The sequence below is a fragment of the Psammomys obesus genome, unplaced genomic scaffold, assembly GCF_907164565.1.
Source record: "Psammomys obesus unplaced genomic scaffold, mPsaObe1.curated_primary_1811, whole genome shotgun sequence".
Taxonomy (NCBI): Eukaryota; Metazoa; Chordata; class Mammalia; order Rodentia; family Muridae; genus Psammomys; species Psammomys obesus.
The window spans coordinates 30430777-30454174 of record NW_026590062.1 but is presented as its reverse complement, the minus strand read 5'-3'; the positions used below and the strand labels follow the sequence as shown (position 1 = coordinate 30454174).

Below are 23398 nucleotides of genomic sequence, written 5' to 3'. Positions count from 1 at the left end.
GCCCACATGTTTTTAAATGAGCCAAAGTTATTAAAAAAAGAAAGTCATTATCTAGTGATTAATGACAGTAAAGGAAAAGAAAACAAGCCAAGGGAAAACACACACACACACACACACACACACACACACACACACACACCTCTTTTCAGAGATTGAACCCTGGGGATAACAATGACTAAGTGGAACTTAGAAAATAAGCCTGAGTGAGGGTGTCCTGAGGTGTGGGCTCATATATTATTGCTGATAGCGTAAATTGGCACAAGTCCCTGGAAAGCAGTTTGGTACTATTTATCAAGATGTGTTCTCAATCATCATTTTAATAATTCCACTCCTGGATTCTAACAACAGCTACAGACAAAAATTATTATGAAGGTGTAAGAAATAGCCTAATTATCAACAATACCACTTCCTATGCAAAGGAAACCCTATTTTGTGAACTGATGATGAATATGAGACTTTAGGGCAAGGTGGAGGGAGGTGGGAGGGTATTTATTGCACATTCTAGGCAAGAACTCTTATCAATGAGCTTCATTTCCAGCCCAGATGCAAGAAATTTAAGCTATAAGAAAAATAAAATGCACCTGGTATAGTTAAGAAACACAAATACAAGATGTTGTCTATGGTGTAATGTCAGCTCCTTCCCTAACATATAACTTTGTGCATCCTGTAGACCATTTAAAATTCGTTCTTCTAGGTTTTATTTATTCTAAGTTACTTGCAGTCATGGAAAATGGAAAATTCTAGGAATGAATAATTCATGCTTTAAATTACACCATTCTGATTCCCTCAGTCCTGCCCTGGATACTAATCATCTCTTTGCCCAAAGTATCCACACTGTATATGCTGCCTGCCCTTCATCATTTACTAGAGTCTTTTATTAGACATCTCATCCCAAAGTATTGCTGTCGAACATTCTTTAAATAGTAGCCCAATGCTATGTTAAACTGTCTTCATTATTTAATGTATTTTGTTTTATCCTATAGGCATTTTATCATCTCACATTGGGTGAGTACAAAACTAAGGTATTTTGAGAAAGACTACATTCCTGTACATGTTAAGAAAAGTTTATTTTCCCAGTCTCCCTTGCTGCTAGATGTGCAGCCATGCAACAGAGTTTGATGGGAGAACTGCAAAGGTAGTATGTGTAACTGTGGGTGCATCTTTCTCCTTCTCCTTTCCTGCTGAATCCTTGTAACAAGCCACCTCAGACCACAAGAAGAAGAAAATCATAGAACATCCTGGCCAAGGTCATTCACCTCTGGGTTTTTCTGTTAAAAAGAAATAATTACTTTCTAACTTCCTTCAGCCGCTGTAAAATCAGATCCCTGCTACATCAATTAGTTCAACCAAAAACAAACTTAATAAATGGGAATATTCTTACTTTTGTTATTCATAATGTACAGTATTATTTCTCAATTTTTAATGTTCTCCATGAATTGCTTTGATGACCATTAAAATACTAACTTAGGTTTATTATTATGTTCAAAAAATGTATTTATTTTGTATGTTTTTTTTTTCCAGTGTGTATGCACATGTCTGAATATGAGCACGCACACCACAGCGCATGTGGGAAAGCCAAGAGGGCAACTTTCAGGAGTCAGTTCTTTCTCCAGATAGGGGTCTGATTCTGGTCCTCCGGTTTAGCAGCAAATGCTTTTAGCCCTCAAGCCATCTTACTGGCCCAAACCAAGTTTTATTTACTAATGTTAAGACGATCAAATCTAGAATAAAGATTGGATAATTATTTCGACCTATGAGAGTAAGAATAAAAACATAGTTTAGAACCAGTAGGTGGCACACTTCACCTGATTCCAAGCCTTTGGAATGAGGAAATTCTAATAGAACCCTATATAAAATCTACCTTAGAGAGCCATGGTCTAAAGGATTAAATTCCAGCAAATACATGATAATCACACATGTGAGGATGGCCCAGGCTCATGAAGGTTGAGTTTGGAAAGTTCTATGTGTGTCCTCATGCCTTTGCCTCATGGCTCTGCTTTTTCTTCAATAGAATCAAAATGAGTGACTTCTATAAGATTCCACTAACTGGGTGGGCTCTGGACATCTTGGATGTCCATCAGACAAGCGTGTGCTTTGATTTTGGTTTCCTTAAGAGCACTAACAGATTTAGCAGAACTTCTGTAAGTTTGGTGGTCTCCTTGGAGACCCATGGGTCTTCATTATAAGACGGATGCCTGATATAAGGGAGTCAAATCCAGTCCAGAAATAAAGAAAAGACAGCAGGTTCGTGTATGAATCACATCAGAGACATAAAATCGGCCTCTAACTGGGTAGTACAGGGAGAATCATTTAAATCTGCAATAATGATATGCCAGAGGCATTCAGTGCCTTTCAGGAGATCATTAGAGCCCTGTGCACAGACACTCAAAGCATTTCACCAGGTCGACCTTAGAGACATACCTGTAATTATCTATTAGCTAAAGAAACTATCTGTCCTTTCCTTCACCCACAGAGTGCTAATCGGTCCTTTTCCCCCTTGTGAACTGCAATCTCCAACACTAATAGGGCAAGTTTGTCTTCAATAACAACCAGAGGAGTGGGAGCCCAGGTCTCTCCCCTTCCCTCCAGGATGACTATGCCAGTGTGTTCAAGGGAAACCCCTAAACTCTCTCCTACAGTGGGTAGGCCGAAGCCGATAGTCCAAGTTCAGAGTTCACAGTTTTTCTCGCTTTCTTCCCTCTGCAGGAATAGAAATGCAAGGGAGCTCAACAGGCCTAATTACCATGGTAACCACATGCACTTTATGAGATTATGAGTGTGTTTGTTGCAATGAGTCACAGGTTGTTCCCCAGAAGACCCAGACACAGGTTTCTGGCTCGTTTATAAAATCCATTTAGAGGTTTTTGTTTTGTTTTGTTTTGTTGCATTTTTCACTCTTATTAGCATATTTATTGCTATGAGGAGAGATCCATAAAGTCAAATAGGCCTTTCTCCTTGAAGATGAAAAAACAAAAAGCAATAAACAGATAGAGAGAGAGAGAAAAGAGAGAGAAAACAGGAGTAGAAAGAAAAAAAGAATCAGTTTTTCTGTTCCAATATTAATCTATTTGTACATCAGGTTTACAATGAAATTAATTTAAATTTGTCTATGGGAAATAATTCATCTCTTCCTCATTTAAATAATTCAAGTATTCCATAAAGTAGTTTTAGAGACAAGCAGGTGAAATAAAATATTTAATAAGAAATACCAAACAGGACTGGTGAGATGGCTCAGAGGTTACGACGCTCAGGCATCCTAAGTTCAATTCCAAGCAACCACATGGTGTTTCAGAACTATCTATAATGAGATCTGGTGCCCTCTTCTGTTGTGCAGGCACACAGGCAGGCAGAACATTGTATATATAATTAAATAAATAAATCTTAAAAAAAAAAAAAAGAAAAGAAAAAAGAAAGAAAATAAATACCAAACAAAATAACTTAAATCCAGGAGCACAAGCTGTTACAGAATAATTAGAAATCTTAATATCAAGGTATTTTACATGTATGTCCCATGGTAAATAATTTATTTTTAAAACTAGAACATGAAAGAATCCAGATATTTAAAGAAATGAAAATGACTTCTATCTATTTAATAAACACCACTTATGCCCGTTAAAACTATGAATCATTCTTTGACGCTGGGACATGACAGTGGGGCTTAGGGACACCTGCTCCAGACAGAGGCCCATGGCCTGGCCTACCTCTTCCCCTCTCTTTGAACACAAGGCACCTTTGTGGGTAGAACCCTCTTGAACTGAGCACCACAGGTCTGGCTTTTGTACTACTATTGGCTCCATCAAAGAAAGCCATGAATTTTAGCATACCAATGTCCTCTGTGAGAAATGGAAATAAGCCTTATTTCAAAAAGAAATTAGAACATAAATTATTTACATAAGCCTAATTATCTTACCCTTTAGCAACATTATATATGCACAAATGCTACAAGATGGGCATTTGAAATTACTATCTTCAGAATTACGTACATGTTTTATGTACTAATGCCAATAACTGCCCCAGTGGTTCAAAGGGAAAGCCAAAGGGACTATCAGTCAGAATTGAACTGCACTGTGATACCAGCCCTGCAGACCCAGCAAAGCCTGTTTATCGCTCTCACTCCACAGTCATTTCAGGTCAGTACAGAGAGCGCATTACGCTGTCTTTACTTTCACATCCAACCTTTGGAGTGTGGCTGCCATTGCTGTCTGTCTGTCTTCCCACCACTGCCAGGAGCCAGGGAATATGCTCATATATGGCTCTTACAGCTTCTTTCTACAAATGACGTGTTCCACACTGCTTACCTGTCTGGAGCCAATGCCAGGCACCTGGTCGCACCTAACAAAAGCAGGGTTGGGCAGTGTGAGTCTCTACAAGCTGGGAGGAAAATTGGAAGTGATTATGGATAAACCCACAGCCACCTAGATAAACAGTTCAAATCTCAGATTAACACTTCATTAAATCAGAGCCTTGACAGCTGTTTTTGCCAGGAAACCGGCTTCCTCAGCTGACTCCAGATTCCAGCGATGCACACGGACTGGGTGAGAATGATTTCTTCTGATAGACATTGGTAAGAAGTCCTCGGTTAAACTAAAAGACACTCTCCATCAGGTTTGTAGCAATATAGCCCTTATAGGGCTATCTCTCCTTCTGGAATAGCCACTATAGTTTAGGCATATGACAAATAGATAATTTATATCCATCAGATGAGGAAACCCAGGCATAGAAAGATTAGCAACTAAAAGTGATTCTGACTCCACAGAAATTTCCTTTAACTAAACTCCTATATGCTAAGCCTTACACTCTTATTTTTCTACAGTGCTGTGTTTTGGAGTATTGTAGGACATAATAAAAAAAGATTGGACCAATATATTTATTTTAACCTAGAAATTTTCATCTTTCCTTACTTTTTTGTTTTGTTTTTGTTTTTTGTTTTTCGAGACAGGGTTTCTCTGTGTAACCTTGGTTGTCCTGGATTCACTTTGTAGATAAGGCTGGCCTCAAACTCACAGAGATCTGCCTGCCTCTGCTTCTCAGAGTGCTGGGATCACAGGCATGCGCCACCACGCCTGGCTTTGCTTACTTTTATACATATATATTAAACCTGTTTAATATCAACTTTTTTTTTTTGCTTAAAGGAAATGGTTAGTGAAATGGCTTAATAAAAAAAGCAAGAGATCAGTTTACTCCAAAGATTCCAAAGAAACCCTCAAAAATGACAGTGAGGTTTTTGTTCCTATGTAATTTTTTTTCTTATATGTCTCAACACAGATCAGAAACGCCTTTCTTAAACAGGGTTCTGTTGGCAAAGCCTAGAAATTAACTTTTTTTCTGTTTGAAAATGCAAATATAAGAGTAGGAGGCACTCCATCATCGACTGCAGAGAAAGCACACTCCCACCATCGCCTGTCTGTTAGGATGAGAACACACAGAAACGCATGCTAGTGGTAAGCTGTCACAACACTGAAACTCCCTCTTCCCCACCGCTGCAGGGCAATGTCTTTGCCTCAGAAATACAACACCTGAGTAGAAAGTAGGAAGAGAGACAAACCGTGGGCTTGCCTCTGGAGCTAAAAAGTGGAATCTATTGTCTAAGTAACTTGTAATCAGAAATGCCAGATCATTTAAGCCTCACTTACAGGCTCTATAATCAACAAAATATACACTTCGGGAGAAAACAGGCTTCTCATTTAAGTGGGACAGACACTAGTCACAGCATCCTTGGCCTCTGAGCTCATTACTCAGGCTGGCTTTTATTTAGAGAACCAATTGAATTGTGTGTGTGTGTGTGTGTGTGTGTGTGTGTGTGTGTGTGTGTGTGTAGATGTGTGTACATGCATGTTGCTCTCAATGACTCAGATCAAGCTGTGTGTTTTGGGGAGGATATTTGATCTTCCCAAGTCTTAGTACTCTCATTTGCAAAATGGAACTAACAGTAGCAGAATATATTAAAAAACAGCTCTTTGTTTTGTTAATAGCAGTGGACCTTTCTTCTGGGTTCTAGTGACCCATGTTTTTCACAGAGGTTGGGCTGCTTCAAGGCCTCTGGTAGGAAACGCACATATTAGCCAAACACATGGTTCCTTCTGCATGGTCATGTATGAGTCAGGAGGGGAAATCAGCTGGAGAGGCCTTTTTTTTTTTTTTTTTAATCTCCTCACCTCTTTCTTTTGCAGTGTTATGGAGCACATATGGGATCTTGGGCATACAGGCAAGTGCTCTATGATAAAGACATCTCCAGCCCTCATTTGTTGAGACCGGATCTGTCCACACAGCTTCTCAGGCCCTGACTCCCCTGTGTAGCCAGGCTAGTCTCATACTTGAGAAATTCCTGTCCATTCTTCCTCAGCATACAAGTGACCACACTAGCTGTTTTTCAGGTTTAAAAAGTACCTGAGTGACAGGTATAGTGACTCCTATCTATTATCCCAGCAGCTACTGGCTTGGCAAAAAGGTTGTCTGTCACATGTTTGTGGGTAGACTACATGATGAGTAAGCTCTGGGACTCTCTGGTATACTGAGTAAGACGCTGACACAAATGAACAAACAAGCTTCATGAGGATATAAGCCCTCAGCTGTGCCTGTGGACCCTGAGCGGCCCAATTTGGACTTTAGCAGGCATTTCTACAAAGTGAGAGGATCTGGCCTGAGAGAACAAACCAGCATGCTGAGGATGTCAAAGTGGAAGGAATAAAAGAGTTCATGACACTGCCCAGCTGCTAAATAACAGATTCTGGATCTTGAGATAAATTTCCTATTGTTTCCATTTAAGCAACAGCTTTTTTTGTCCCTTTCACCAGCAGCTCAAAATAATGTGGCAGAAAACAAACAAACAAACAAAAAAATAATTTGCTTAATTTCAAGATGAGTTAAAAACATATAGAGGACACAAATTGAATACTCCTCAAATGCTGGTTCTTAACAGGCTTGTTGAGGGCAGTGCTGTCATCCCTTCCTAATGGGGTGGGGTGCTTTACTCCGTGTGGCTTGAATGGCTCCTCTGTAAGGGATTTTGCTGCTTTACCCAAACACAAGAGCAGAAATCATTGCTTGCTCTTCTTTATTCATCTAAGATGTGAGTATCATATATCTAAGGTTATTTTTTTTAAAAAATAAGGATAGTGTTTACTTCAGACATCAAGCCCTCTTGAGTTGATTGCAGCACAGAAAAAAAAAATCTATAATTAAATGAGGAAGTCTTTCTGACTGATCAAATCAATTTGACCTAAATAAAATCTAACCCAGGCCAAGTACTCAACACAGTAGTCAAGCATTCTGTCTAGGTTAACTGAAAAGCTGTTTCCAGTAGGAGAGAGTCTGTAGGTCACCCTGCTTAAGTGAGAGGAAGGGTGCAGAGCTTCTGGGACTTCACCTCATCCTTACTTCAGAAAGGTGCTGTATTTTCTGCTTGGAAACACTGTACAGCCTGGAGCTTCACATGCCTGCTTCCTTAATGTCACCTCTTCAGAAGCCTTCTGGACTTACCAAAAACAAAACAAACAAACAAGCAAAAAAAAAAAAATACAAAACCACTAAATCCCCATCACCACCTCCATCATACATACAACTGATACAAACGCCACACATTTCATCAAACACAGCACACAGTTGTAGCTGAGATTTTCTTGTGTTGTGATTTGTCTCTGCCCTTGGTTTCCAATTCTGGACAACTCCGACTTCACAGTGGGGTGAAGCTGGGACACAGCTTTTTTTTTTCTTCAAAGTACCCCTTGTAATTCCCAATGTGCAACCAAACCTATAAGCCTCTGGTTTATGTGTATATTGTGTCGCTCTCAAAACTAGAGTTTACATTCCCAGAAAAGCAAGAATCAGCTGGTTTTGTCCCCTGGCATCTCAAAGGCCAAGTGGCACAGGATAGACATTCATTTCAGACTTGTGGACAGAACTGAAATTATTTCTGTATCTGACGATTCCCCCCAGTGGTCTGTGAGTGCCCAGAGAACAAGTGCTATGTCTAGCTCACACTGCATCAAAAATATGAGTCACTCAAGAAAGTTCATTAGATAACTGGATGACTAAATGATAAAAAAAAAAAAATGCACTGTATGCTATGAGGGAAACAGAGACAAAACCAAATGTAACTGCTATCCTCAAAGTGCTTACTGCACTGTTAAAAAGGGGAGTACGTGTGAAAAATTAATATACACACCAGAATGAGCTAAATGTTGTGATGTAAGAACAGATAATGATGGAAGAAAAAATACTGTTGTTTAATTGGGAAGTAGGAGAAGAAAACAGTGACTGCTTCAGAGAAGACATAACCCTGAACTGAGCCTGTGGAACAGTTGGAATCTAACTCCTTGCAGAAGCATGGCTGTAAGATGAAATACAGAAGGGAAGTAGGGAAAATAATCTAGAGGAAGAACAAACCAGTCCCACTAGAGACCAAGAGGCCCTGAACCAAGAGAATGTTATCATCTTAGAAACGAGTAGGCAGTATCAGGCTCTACCTCCAATCCCAATTGCAAGAGTTTTCCAGCTTACAGCCACTCAGTTTGCTTAGTGAAGACAATGCTGAGACTGAGTTTTTATATGTCAAAATTGAAAAAAAAGAGAGTATTAATCATCAGTAGCCAGAGCATCAGCGGAGGGATGGATTTGAGGTGTAAAAAGATGGTTGTGAGCACAGTTTCAGACAGAGTATGAGCAGAAGATATACCCTCCTCTGAAGGAAAGGCAAAAAAAAAAAAAAAAAAAAAAAAAAAGAAGAAGAAGAAGAAGACAAAGACAGAATAAATGACTCTGGTCCGGCTATTTGTACTCCTATCCTCATTTATATGTAAACACCCCCCCCCCATAGTTGCACTGGGGTTAGAGAAGGTAGAGAAGGCCTTCAGGAACTTAAGGCCACAAGAAGATATCTCTGGTGAAAAATAGTTCTTCACCAAACACCTAATCTGCTGGTCCCATGATCTCTGATCTCTAGGCTCAGGAGCTGGGAGAAATGAATTTCTGTTGTTTATAAATTGCTTGGTCTGTGGTCATTTGTTACTGCAGTCAGAACAGACTAAGACAAATGAAGACAAACAGAAAATCTGAAGTAATAAGAATTGAGGATGCCTACAACACGTTAGAAAAAAAGAGGGTAAGGAATAAAGTGAGTAGGGTTGGGAGCTGTACAGATTTCATTGTGATGCATGAGAGAGAGTGAAAGTGAAATGAAAGAAAGAGAGAAAAAAGAGAAAGAGAGTGAAGATGGGGGCTGGGATATGGGAGGATCTTTTAAGAAACAACTACCTGCTAACAGGTGGTAAATACCAAGAAGAAGCAAGCAACCTACTTTCCAGGCTCTCTGTTCTGCCTCAGAGACTAGACACATGGGAGCTGATGGGAAGAATGAATGCCTGAGGCCAACTAGGCCAATGAAGCAGTTAAGACTCTGACTAGTCTTCCTGTCTTCCCACTAAGCGCTATTACTCGTACTTGCCCAGGGATAAAAGGCCCCGTCTGCCTTATTTCAAACCTCTGCAGTAAAACTACCTCAAAGAAGCACGCAATCGCTCAAAGATAACTGAGCACCCTCCGCTGCTGATTGTGCTGTGTTGTGGTTGTGCTCAGTGTTTACGTGTGTACATGTTCACGTGGGAAGGTATGAGTGTATGCCAGAAGGGCGCCCCAGGTCTAGTTCCTCAGGAGCCATCACCCTGGCTTTTGAGATAGTCTGTCACACCCATGTCAGTCAGCTCACAATTTCCAGTAACTCCGATTCCAGGGGATCTGACAACTTCTGGCCTCTGTGAGCACCTGTGCTCATATTCACACACACATGCGCACACACATATAATTTACAAGGTAAAAAAAACTGATTTTTTTTTAAAAATAGAAAAAGAATTACATTCAAAATTGTAAAGTGTTTGAATAGACGTTTCTTCACAGAAGATATACCAGTGGCCAAAAGGCAAATGAAAAATGAAAACCACTGGGAAAATGTCAATCACATGAGATCTGCTCTTGCAAGATGGGATGGGTATGAGGCTCTGTGACCATAGACACAGGAAAATGCAAATCCAATCACAAAGAGACTCCACTTCACCCTAGGGTAGCGATTACTGAAACAATAAATGAAAAGAGCGAACCGCAGGTGTTGATGAAGAGGTGGGTGAGCTAAAGCCACTGTTCCCTACTGGTGGACCGTGAAATTGTGTAACTGCTGGAGAAAACAATATGGAGGCTCCTCAGAAACTGAACACAGGAGCCAGGGGTTCTACACACCTACGGGCATGGCGACACTGTTCGTGATAGCAAAAACTGGTCCGAGTATTCATCAAGGGATGGATGGCCAAACCACAGGTGATAGACGAATGTTATTCAGCTTAAAAAGGTAGGAGACGCTCGCATGTGCTACAACACGGATGAACCTTGGAGATACTACAGAAGATGAATTAAGTTCATCATGAAACATTTTGTGATTCCACAGGGGGTGGATGGTGGCAAAATAACATAACAATGTGACTATACTTAATGCTACGGAACTGCATGTTTAGAGGTTATTAAAATGAGACATTTTGTGTTGTGAATATTCTTTTACAATAAAGAAATCGCCATTCTCAGAGGCAGGGGCAGAGGCCAAGTCTAAGCTAACTTTTCCTGATGCCATGACAGAAGGACAAAGTGACACTTGAACATCTTTTTGTACCCGGCACTCACTTATCCACACACAAAAGAAAAGGCTAACCCACATGAAACTCTGACTATGTGCTGTTATCCCTTTTTCACCAGGAAGAAACTAAGGTTCACAAGTGAATGGACTGAGTCAAGTAGAACAAGGCAATGGCAGGAGTCAAAGGCACACCGTTCTGCTTCCAAAGCCTGTGTTCCTGGTGCTCTCCAGCATTCCTTTCTTTTCCTCACACTCATCTTTTGTGAACAGGTTTTCTACTTTTAGACTTAAAAGTTAGTGGAGCAGACAAAAAAAGTTATTCCGCTAAACACATCAGTACATACCCATCACACGAAGCTCAGCGCTGGCCATCAAGTAATGAGTCACGTTTCCATTTAGTCATTGACCATATGTCAGGAAACACACATATACATAATTAAAATTTCAGTGTTTGTTGACTCCCTCTACAGCCACCAATACCCTGAGCAAGAGAACGCCTGTTAGGAATCTCTATGGCCAAAACGGTGGGAACAGTCTCATTCTGCATCGTAGAAGCACACCCATCCATTTCTTGCTTAAGAACGAATTCTGCCCTCATCCTTACTGATGTGCAGTCTCTCACTCACGTTCTGCCTCAAGCTGAAATTTAAGAACTAAGAAAGTGTTTTGTGCTGTGCAGAAGAAAATAGGCATCTCTCCGTTGCTTTCAGAAAGATAGCAGAGGGGGGATGGGGGAAGGTGGTCTTGACTCTACTATGCCTACTGGCTACGGTTTCATCATCTCAGTCTCCTGTGAGACACATGGGAGGAGTAGCACATGTTTTCAAGACATCCCCAAACAAAGCAGGGTGTTGGCATCATCTGAGAAACTCGGGCTGTAGACAGATCCAGTAGCCGGGAGGCCCAGCTTCTCTATCATTCAGAGACACACAGCCTGATCGCCAGGTTCCAGATCTAGCTAGGTCTTCATCCAGAAGAATAGGGCTACATGCTTTGCTTTAGGATGCAATGGGGATTGTGGACTCCTAACACGACTTGCTTTGATTAAATTCAAGAAATCCTTCCCAAGAGCCCCATGGTTCCAGCAACTCCTACACATACCCAGGAAAATAGAAATTCATTTCTTCTGAGATACGAAAGCTTCCTGTTTCAAAAAAATGCACTGCTAACTCCACAAATTCTGAGAAGCCAAATTAAATTTCAGAAAAATGACAAAACAAAACAGAATCCCAAGCGCATGGCTTCTTCAACTGACAATGGTTTTATCACAAAAATACATACCTTCTCAATTGGTATATTTGGTTGTTTAAAAAAAACAAACTTGTATTTTACTAATTCATGAGTATTCAAACATGCCGCTGTGCTGTTTACATTCCACCGCCCGAGGTTCTTTTTTTGCTTTGAAAAATTATCTCCTTTCATTATACAAAAAAGTAAAAATCATTGTAATCGATGCTCTCTTATGCTTAACCACACTTTGTGTTGAAGATTTTTTTTTAATTATGCCACAGTTTAACTGTTTGTCTTACATGTTCTGCCAAAGAAAACTCATAATCTCAGTTCAAGCCCGTTAGATTCTTTATTGCACTTTTACATATATCATTCATAAACGCGAACGAGTTTCCGTCCCAGGCTCACTATCAGCACTCGCTGCTTAGGAAATATTACAGAATAAAAACTGTATTCTGATTCTATTACTTCAGCGTACAGCATACACAGACAAGGAAACAAACCAGATCACTTTGATATTATCTCTCTAACTGGAATTAACAATCGCTTTAATCTAGAGAGGAATAAAATACAAACAGGCATAAAACCCATTCACACACCGGGGGCCGATTTTCGGCAAGTTAAGGTCCCTCATCCGGCCACGGTCCTTTAAATGAGGATGCAACTTTAGGGTAAGACCTACTGACAAAGAGCTCTGAGGTTACCCTGCAAGCAGCTGCACGGAGCAAAGAGGAAGCACCGGTTCCTCAGTGGTAACCCTGCCTCTCCCTCGCAAAATCCGAGCCTTTGTTGGTAAAAACCTATGTACAAAAGGACCCAACCTCCTCACAGCCAAACCACAGCCATCATGTTGCAGAGACGGCCAAGCAAAATACATACACAAACGAAAGTACTAACATTTTTCACTCCTTACACCCCAAAACAAGGGTCTGCCACGCTCGGATGCCCAGGCTGCAGCTTCACAGCCCAGCTGACTGCAACTCAGCCCTGCCTGGCTGCCGGCCCAGCTAAGCAAACCACTTCTTACACTAAGCTTGTCCTAAACACTGAGGGTGGTTCCCCACACCCCAGACAAAATATGTCACAAATCTGACCATCATTCCTGGGGAAAAAATAAAATAAAAATCCCATCTTAATCACTTCCCCCAAGCCCGAAGTAACGTTCCTTGCTTTCCTAAGATATCTTCCCTAAAATCCACAGGCACTACTGTCATTCTATCTGGATGCAAAAGGAGCTATAAGGAAAACGTGTCCTTTACCTTGCTTGGTTCCGGAGGCTTGGTTAGAGGGCAGCTTCCCCTGGCGGAGCAGATCTGTGGTGAGCTCGGCCCGCCCAGCCCAGCCCAGCCTAGCCCAGCCCAGAACAGCCCAGCCCAGCCCAGCGCAGCCCAACCCAGCCGTAGTAGGAGCTGCCCACCAACTGGCTAGAGTGTCTGTGTGTGTAGCAGCCCCTGCAGCCCAGGCGCGAGTCCCCACCCAGCTTTGTCTCCAATCATCATTTCTACAGGAAGCAGCGCATCTCCCACTTCCTCCTCTCCAACCAAGCCAGCTTTCTTGTTTGCCTCTCACTCTGGTTCAGGGCTTCCTCCAGGTGGCTTTGCTTGCTGCTGATGGTAGTTTGGCTCAACTCCCCTGAACCCCTTTGTTCCAACGCCCCTCCACCCTCACCCCCTCCTGCACTGTGTCTCCTGCCATTTCTCATTTCCCAGTCCTCATCTCCCAACAGTGTCCACACTCTGCCTCAGTGGATCTCCTTCCCAACACCTAAACTGCTTTCTCATTCTGAACTGCGGCCACTGGTTTTATTGGGCCAGCGGCCCCCACCAGACCCTGGTCCTGAGATCCCGGGCCAAGCTCCACAGCTCCTTCTGATTTATGGACTATCTGCATTCCCAGGCAGCTTACAGTTTTTTGCTGCTGAGTTTTTCCTTTGTGGCCAACCTTCCCGGAGCTTTATTTCCCCAAGGTCTCCCTACCACTGAGATTTTATTTAACCCATATGCTTAGAAAATAATGGCCCCACAGGACTTCTTCTGGGACATGGGAGCTAAGCCAAGTGCTGCAATGCTGAGGTAGGCCTAACAGTGAAAACAGTCTAAGAGGAGTGGGGTGGTCCTGAATGGCCTAGATTTCCAGCCCAGAAATAGATCCCTCCTCCACCACCCACGAATAGATTGGTAAGGCTGGGGAGCCCATAGATTCAGAAGACAGGATGGTGTCATGGATAAAGGTAGACCCTACTGCCAGCCTGTTCACCAGAGTTAGAACCTGAGCTGTCACGCCTGCCTGTGAACTCAGACAAATTACTTAACTTCTATGATGTACCTCAGTTTCCCCACTTGCAAAATAGAAATGATTATACCACATTTAAACACAGTGAAAATCTGAGAACTAAACAAGACCAGACATGCGGTGCTTCTAATGGTTACTGGAACAGAGAATATATTCGGCACATACTAGCAGATATTATTTACAAGAGGTTGAGACTCCAAGGTGACAAGTGGCTTAGGCAGTTACTAGCCAAACTGAGACCAGGTTTTATACCCCTGGCTTTCCCCACAGTCATGCTCACAGCTGAGCCCTGCTGCTCAGGGTAGCAATTTAAGCCAAGGCTTGACTTATTCTCTCTCTGGATTAAGTAACACTCTGGGGGAAGCTGCAGTTTGAATACCAGCAGGGAGATGGGGTGGGAGGGAGTGAGGTGGGAAAGTGAGTCCTTGTTCCAGAAGGGAGGTGATGGTGGTAGCTCACTACTGTAGTCTCAGTACTCAGTAGCTGAGACAAGAGAATGGCTTTGAGCTCAAGGCTCTCTGGGTTACATGGTGAGACCCTGTCTCAAATGTAAATAATAAATCCTCCTCAGAAGTCAGGCCTCAAAAGCTAACCTTCTCAAGCATTAGAAATAATCTCCAACTGTATTTTTAAGGTCATGCTCTACCTTCATTCACGAGCAAGGAAACTGCCAGGAACATTAGAAATCTCAAATTGATGCAGGCTCATCAAGTATGCCTTCCTGACTCACCTTGGGGACCACATCATGTCATCCCGGCAGGCACAGAATTCAGTCTCAGTGAAATGTTCTAAGACAAATCTAGGTTCCCTTTTTGTTTTGATTTCAAGTTCCATGAAGTTTCTTAGAAATCTTTTTTGTTGTAAGGGACCCTGATGTTAACTTGCTAACATCTGAAAACTACGAAGCAAAGTTTTTTCTAGTTGTTGTCATTTGTTTGTTTGTTTTTCAAATTAAAACTGAGGAACCAACTCTAAAGTAGCAACAAATAGAAGTGTTGTGCTAGAAGAAGACCTGGCTGAGCTCCAGTGTAACATGGGTTACCACCAATCCAAGATGCCTGATGCCAAAGGTTACAGAAATTTCTAATGTAAATTATATACATACATAACATACATCACTCACATATATTTAATACACAAACATAAATATATACGTATATATGTGATGCTAAGCCTAAGGGAGAGGGGACATATGTTTAAAGTTTGGAGAAATTATAAAAACAAGACTTTGGTCATTTTTAGACCAGTTAAATCTAACATTAGCTATGGATTCAGATAGATCTTTACTTTTAATCTTCTCTCTGTCTCTCTGTCTCTGTCTCTCTCTCTCTCTCTCTCACTCTGTGTCTCCAAGAGAAAGAGGTTGGTACTTTTATTTAAGCTTTTATAAGAAAATCTCTTTTGAACAATATATCACTAGGAATTTGTCCTGCTGCCTTCTAATCCATCCTTTCATCTCTGGTCATAAAACTCACAAGTAGGTTGATCTACTCTGCTCCAGGAGAAGCCAACCAAATTCCTCAAAATAAAAAACTAAATTTAAATTTTTTCTCCTTCCTGTCATTGGCCTCATTGCTTTCAGTTCTAGCAGCTTTTTTTTTTTTTTCTTTTTTCAGGAGACAAAAGTCAAGTGTAGGTGTGCAGCTTGGCCAGAAGAAGAGATTAAACCAGGTGAGAGCTGAACCGAAGCATAGGAAACCCTGACCTCAAGTCTACAAAGTATCTATTTCATTTTACCTTAGGTGAAATGTTTATGCCATCATCTCTTAGATACAAGCTGCCTTTCATACATTTGATCAATGCAGAGATAAAAGTCTGAAACCCTCTCTAACATTCGCTACTCTTCTTGTTTGCAGAAATTAATACCTTGCTATGTTTCTTGTATTTCTCTGATACTGGGAGCTGATGAGGACACAAAGGACATCATTTCAGCCTGTACTTAGTCTTTCCTGTATTTTTGAGCATTCTGGCTAGAAAATTCTTTGGGATTTCTAAGCATACTTTAATCTGAAGCCTATCCTTCTCTCTACAGTCTCCTTTTCTTTTTTTTTAAATGAGGCACATCAACCAATCATACCCACAGTATTAGGATGACCTCAGACCTCTTTTTCTTTGCTATTTCAAAATAAATCAGTCTTTGATTGCTACCTCCAAATTACCTCTTTACTCAAGATGCTCCTCTCTCTTCCCCCGCCACCACCTTCTGTCCTCGCTGCTTGGGTTTCCCTGTATGACTGCAATGATCCTACTGTACATTCTACCTGCAGCCGCTCTTCTAAGTCATCCTCACCAGAATGACGGTTTCAAAATGAAAAGTTGATCATTTTGTGTAAAGAGATTTTTAATCCAGCAACATTGCCACTCTGATCACATCCAAAGACCTTTTAGGTCTGTGTGATCTGGCTGGAATGCAGACACACCTTTAGTACACAGCTTTAATCCCACACAATTAAGGTAAAGTTAGCTTGTAGGAGGAAGAAGCATCCATGTTCAAAAGTGATATCTAACTGAAAGGCAGAAAAAGAGAGAGAGAAGTCAGTTTTACTGGGAGAGTTTTACAGAGACAGATTGAAGAGAGAATAAGCTAGACACAGGTGAAGACAGAAAAAGCCAGAAAATGAGAAGGAGCCAGAAGATTAGAACACTTTGCTAGGGTTACTTTGAGGACAAGAAGAGCAATTCAGTCAGAAACTAAGAGAAGCCAGTTTGAATCAATCAGCTAGGAGAAGAGTTTGAATCAGAACAGAGGAGTTGAATCAGCCAGTCCAGAGTTCAGAAAGAGGTAGAAAGGGTGAGATTATTCAGCAATAAATCTCAGGCACTGAAAACAGTCTAGGTCTAGATTAGGTTGTATGGAGGTTAGAAGCTTCCAGGACTAGTCCTAGGTTAGCAGACTGAGACAAGCCTACAAGATGACAATTACATTAGGCAAATAAAAGATACTTTAACAATTTCACTGCCTTGTTTTCATTCCTCTCTCCCTTTCAGCCCTCCCCATGCCATAAGATATACAGGCCTAAACCCCTTTGCACAGCACACAAGACACTACATGATGTCATCTGTCCACACTACAGCCCTATTGCCTCTTTCGATCTCATGTAGACATTGAGTAATAGAGCCTGCTTCCCACCCCCACCCACCACCTCTGTACCTTGGCACCTACTATTCCCATCTCCAGACACATCCTTATCCTTCTGTCCATGATGTATTCTGGAAACCCTTTCTCAGAAGCCTTCTGTGATGGTTCATTTTCATCATCAGCCCGGCTAGATTTAAAAGGAGATATCTCAGGATATGTCTGTGAAGGTGTTTCCAGAGGTGCTTATCCAGGGGATAGGGGGGGCACCCAGAATGGTGGGGAGCCCCATTCCATGGAATGGGAGTTCAGACTGAATTAAAAGGGAAAAGGAGGAAAGTAGGCTGAGATCTGGCTCTCACACCCTCCTGCTTTCCATGACCAGATGCTTCATGCTTCCTCCACCATGCTGTTTCATCCACTATGGACGGCAGCCTCTAAGTGTGAACCACAAGAGACCCTTCCTTCCTTTGTCTGGTATTTTGTCACAGAAGTGAGAAAAAGGAAAAACAAAACAAACAAACAAAAAACCCTCCCCTAGTCATGTCAGCTGAGCGGGTTCTCTGCTCTGCGAGGCATTCTGCCTTGCTCACAGTCTTTCAACCCAGTGGTTTTAATGCTGATCTGCTCAGTGTCTGTCTCATCCCTCCAGTTTGGGCTCCTCTGTGTTTCCTTGGCTAACGGAGCAGGTATTTCAGAGATGTTTGTATACGGAGAAGCAACACTTACAGCAGAAATTCTCAGGCTTTTGTGTTTCTTTGGGAACCTTGGAAGGAGACTGAGGAATGTCTTAGCCAGACTGTAAAGAAACAATTCCACCCTCTCCTCTCCCTCTCTCCCCTGAAAACTGCAGAAAACCATGCTATATACACACCAAATTCTGAATATTTGTTATATAGGCAGCCATAAAGAAGTCTGGGATGATTTCTTATTCCATAGTCTGGCAACAAAAAGTAACTTCAAAATTCAACAAGATGGAAAACAGGCAAGAAAGCCATTCCTTACTCTAATCTCTGGAGGAACTTTACAAGAGGCCAATTACAACTCAATAACACTTCTCACATCCCTTCTGGACACTCCAGAGTCTTCACCATTTCTCACCTGTCCCCAAGTCTCTCATATGCCAAATCCCCAAACTATTTCTCTCATCTCTTTACCATGCTTCACCACCATCACCCCAGCATAACCACCACCACCACCACCATTGCCACCACACCACCTTAATTACCAACACCACCCTGCCATGCCCCGTTAGTTCTATGCTATTTCAGTTGACTTGCCTTCTCTGGCTAAGCCCTCCTTAATTCTCTTTCCATGTCTTAGTTCTCTCCTGCACTCTGTCTCTCTGTCCCTGCCTCACTCTGCCCCATAGAGAGTAACCATAACCCACGATAACAAAGCTACACCTTGCAGGCATGTATGGGTGGTGAGGAAAGAGGAGTGAAATGGGAAGAAGTAAGTTCGTGTACTAATTGCTCTTGTTCCTTCACATGCATAGATGATATTTAACGACTCACTGAATTGCTGTGCTGTAGCAATGGAGAAAAAAATATGTAAATTCTTGAGCTGTTATTTTATCATAGAAGGAGCAGAACACCAGGCATTTGCGGGGGGGATAAAGGGAGTAGAAACCTCAATAAAGTTCTTCAAAAGCATTCACTATGCCCTTTGCAGATCTGTCTACTGTGGGCTCATTCTCTCCCATGGCCATCAACCCCAGATGCTAGGCACTGAGAATCAGAATCATCTTGGCTTAAAGAGAGTCAGATGTAGCAGGAAGAACTAACCTTTCTTGAGAAATAGTAGCTAGCTGGTCTTCACTGCTGGACAAGTCAGCCTCTGTCTCTCTGTCCAGCACAAGAACTAGCAAGACAAAGCATGTGAAGAGTGAGAACTATCTCTTTCTTCTGGGGAGATGTTAGGACTCTTCCAGGGATAACCAGAGGGCTATATTGGTTAATTTTATGTCACTAGGACCACATACCTGACAGGGGCAGTTTAGGAGATGAGAGATTCATTTCTCCTTATGGTCAGGAGGTATAGTCCATTGCGATGGGAAGAACATGGTGGCTGAAGTGGCTGGGTGCATGGAAGCAGAAGCTTGCTGGGCAGCCTGCTCACATTTTAGTAGATCCTCATGATCCAACTACTTCCATAAAGTCTCATCAGCTGCGAACCAAGCTTTTAACACTTCAGACTTTAAGGAGACACTTGAGATATTGGTCATAATAAGTTTATCTTGACTAGCCAGTATATCCATAGTGCCTAGTATATAGGAAGCACAGCACACATTCAATCTTTGGTAAGTGAATGAGTGAAGAACCCCAGAAATAGCAGAGGCTATTTACCATATTAAGTAAATGATGAAATTTAGTACTGATGGGAGCCACACCTATGCTGATGAGGTGGCTCAGTGGGTAAAGCACTTGCCATGCAAGCCTGACCACCTGAGTTCACCTAGAAGAGAAGCAGCTCCCAAAAGTTGTCCTCTGATGCCCGCACAAGCACCATAAACTCCACATACACATACCACTATTAATACTGCTATTAATAATAATGAAAAGTGCCAAGGCTCCTGAATACAGTGTGGAAGGTGGAGGCTTGCTGGTGAGGACCTCTCTGTTCCTCTGGTGAGCAGCAATGACTCTGTGGCCATGACATCAAGTCATGCCTTTTGATAACTAGACTCTCTCCTTCATCCAAGAGAAATGGCTTAATAAACTGAGGGACTGGCTTCTCCTACTTGGTCCTGGTCATCTCTAGCATGCCTTTGGAGACTAAAGGAGGAAAACAACCTCACTGCAATTGATTAAGAGGCTGCCCTCTTGTTTGAACCCATCACCTAGAAAAACTCCATGTGTGTGGATTCCTCATGAAGACCTGGCTTTGCTCCTATGAGCTGTTGTCTTCCTGGCACCTGTAACTGTAATCTTCTGCATCACATCTGTACTGCAGAGGACAGACATTCCTGCAATGCTGTTGGCCCATTTCCATAAGGACAAGAAGAATTTTCTCCTAAGGATCCACTTTAAAATAATATCTCCAGGAAGATAACTCAAAAGGATAGCCAATAGAGACAAAACACAGTTTAATGTGTTCTTATTTTAAGAGGGAGAAAGGTGAACAGTTGCTTTTAAAATTCAGGACCTCCTTCCATCCAATACAAAACAACACAATTTTCAAATGAAACGGAGGAGGGGAAAATGGCAACAAATGGGTGACAAAGCTATTGACAAGGCACTCAGAGACAAAGTTGTGTCCACTGAATAGTAGATTTTACTCTACCAGTGGGAAGGAAGAAAATAAATTCAGTTTAAAGGCGATGGAAATATTGCTGGAAGTAGTCATTTATTAGCCCTTACTTTTAATCTAAAATTGGATATAATCATATGTTCAGACTTGCAAATACTTATTAAGATCTTACTAGGAAACAGACTATATCACTTGTTTCACAAAGTCTATATGATGAAAGGGAATCAACAAAGAAAACAGTTAACAGATAAATGTATGTCGGGTAACTTTAAACCATGTGAAGGGAGCTAAAACAGTACAAGGGACTGAGTGGCAGGAACACATGGCCTGTTTTAAGAAAGATGGTCTTCAAAGGATGCTGTCCGAAATGAATTTTTTTGCTTTGATCTTTTCTTGCCCCATTCTTTCTGATTCTTCTTTTTTCCTTTTTTATTTATTTTTTATATTAATCACAGGTTATTTACTTTGTATCCCAGCCATAGCCCCCTCCCTCATTCCCTCCCAATCCCACCCTCCCTCCCTCTCTCCCTCATCTTCTCCTTGCCCCTTTCCAAGTCCACTTATAGGGGAGGACCTCCTCCCCTTCCATCTGACTCTTTCTGATTCTTTCCTAGTTTTCTTTGCTCTGCTCTCTGCCTCCAGGATCTTCAAGATGGGTCTTTGTTCTGATTATTCTTTCCGCCTTCCTTTTTTTGTATTGAACATAGCTGTGTGACTTATAAGTCTAAGCCACAAAATGCACCAAAGCTCCCAGCTTGGCCTCTCAGATCCAGCCATTCAGTGAGTCCAGGTGGCATGTTGTGAGGACAGAGCAAGCAGCTCTGTGAAAGAGAAAGGCTCCTAGATCAAGAGCCAGCAGATTCGCCAATCAAGGCAAGCTTTCCAATAACTGACATTCTGACTATAATAAGTGAGAAAGGGCCTGGAAAATACAAGACTAGCTCTCAAATTCCTGACTCACAGAAACTGTAAGAAAAAGTTCATGCTTATTGTTGCCAACTTCTGTGTTGGGGGAACTTCACATGATGAGATAACACTGTATCACTCTGGCTCTTTCTGCCTCTGCTTTCTATCTGTGTTTGGCCAATGGGCAGAAAGTGAGGTCAGTATGTCCCTTACCACACTGCTTTGGTTCTGATTTCCTTCCACAAAAGCCACCGGTCCTCTGGGCATGCCTGCTGATCTCAGGACTGCAGCTGTCTATGCTCCTGTAACACTAGCCCCTTCACGTCTGGACATGGCATTGGATCTTGCTGTGGTTCCCTTCACCCTGCTCACAGCACTGTTCATGCTTGCAAACATCACCTGCCATCTGTTTCCAGGCTGGTATGAATGAGTGTTTTCCAGTAGGCTGGAGAGGCTAGAACAGATAACTGGGGGAAGTGAGAGAAAGCCTTCCCATTTCTAGGGGAGAGTGGTGAAACAAGTGTGAAGGCCCTGGGATCAGCAGATGTCTTTCAAGGAATACCGAAGAGTCAACGAATGCACAAGTAGGAGAGATCTGGGATGGGGAGGTCACCAGCAGCCACACTTGAAAGGGTTTTGTAGTGATGGTTATTTAGAGAGTGTGATGTACAGTGATGAGGGGAAGTGGAGAAAAGACTGACGGGCATGGCATGGTCTGAATTACCTGAAAAAACAAGAATGAAGATTTTAAAAAGGGAAACTGCAAATATAAGAAACTTTTTAAATGCTTTAGTTTAAGTATATTTAAACTAAATATTATTTAGTTACTCTTTCCTCGCCCTCCCCCCACTCCCGAAAAGATTTTTCTCTGTGTATTCCTGGCTGTCCTAGAACTCACTCTGTAGCCCAGGCTGGCCTCAAACTCAAAGATCTGCCTGACTCTGCCTCCACTGTGCTGGGATTAAAGGGGTGTGCCACCACCTACCCCACCTCCTCACCCCCCAGTTATTTTTTAGTTTAGAAGGATTATGGGAGCGTGGTTCAGGATGACAGATAATAAAGGCTTGAAGGAGAGAGTCTGGGTATATTTTCAAAATAAAATTGGGAGAATTTGTTGCTAAATTGGACATTAGAGAAGGAGAGTTGGGGGAAGAAAGGTTCAAAGTGAATGATGGATGGTGGAGCTGTGTACAGAGACAAAAACAGAGGAATGGAAGGGGCAGTTTGCAGAGAGGAGGAGAATGTCAACAATTTCCTCATCTCAGATTTTAAGAGGAAAAAGAACATCCTACTATGTTTTTTAAATGGAAGATGTTTTGTTTTATTTTTACAAGAAAAGGGCTTTTACAGCCACAGCAATGCTCTACTCCTATCTCTTGGCTTGTTCCAGTGTTGCCAATAAAAGGCCTTTAAAAGCTAATAGTGTTTCCTCAACTTTATTGTGTGGTAGTATTTCTCTAAAAGTCACACTAATAAACCAGGAGGAGTGAAATCTGTGCCTGATGGGAGCCTAGACTCCTCTTTATCACTAAACATATATTCTGCCTCATTTTCCTCATTGAAGACTCTAAGGACCAGGCCTGTAAAAGAGACACCACAATGCTTACTTAGCCTCATTCATTTTGAATCGGAAAGCTGATTACTTTCAACTCCTAAACAAATGTGACAGGAAACAAGACTCAACAGAAACTTCTGCTTTTCTCAGGACAGCACCCTGAGCTCGGTTTCCGCTGCAGCCATGAAAGCAGAGAGTTACCCCAGGGTAACTGAGGAGAGATCACAGACTTCCTTAAGCTGGCTTGACTTGTCAGATCCCCGTGTCCTGAGCAAGGAAAGAAGGAGCCTTCTACCCTCTGTGGCATCAGCCACAAGCTCGGAAACTTTCGGATTCATGATGCCAACACCCACACAGTCCTGTCTTGAGGCCAGAGTTGGGGGGGGTGGGGAATTCTTTTCATTTCTTCTGTCTTTCTCACTTTCTTTCTTTCTTTCTTTCTTTCTTTCTTTCTTTCTTTCTTTCTTTCTTT

General features: G+C 42.0%; 1 protein-coding gene across 2 annotated transcripts in view; it reads right to left on the bottom strand.

The window, feature by feature from the left end:
• Nucleotides 1-13344, bottom strand: part of Gng2 (G protein subunit gamma 2) — a 105935-nt gene extending 92591 nt beyond the window's left edge. Inside the window, exon 1 of one of the 2 annotated variants that reach the window (XM_055606326.1) lies at nt 13105-13344. The gene's annotated coding sequence lies outside the window, so the exon portion shown is untranslated. Of the gene's footprint in view, nt 1-10959; nt 10980-13104 lie in introns of those variants that run through there. The other variant, XM_055606327.1, reaches the window with a different exon arrangement.
• Nucleotides 13345-23398: the final 10054 nt, after the last annotated feature.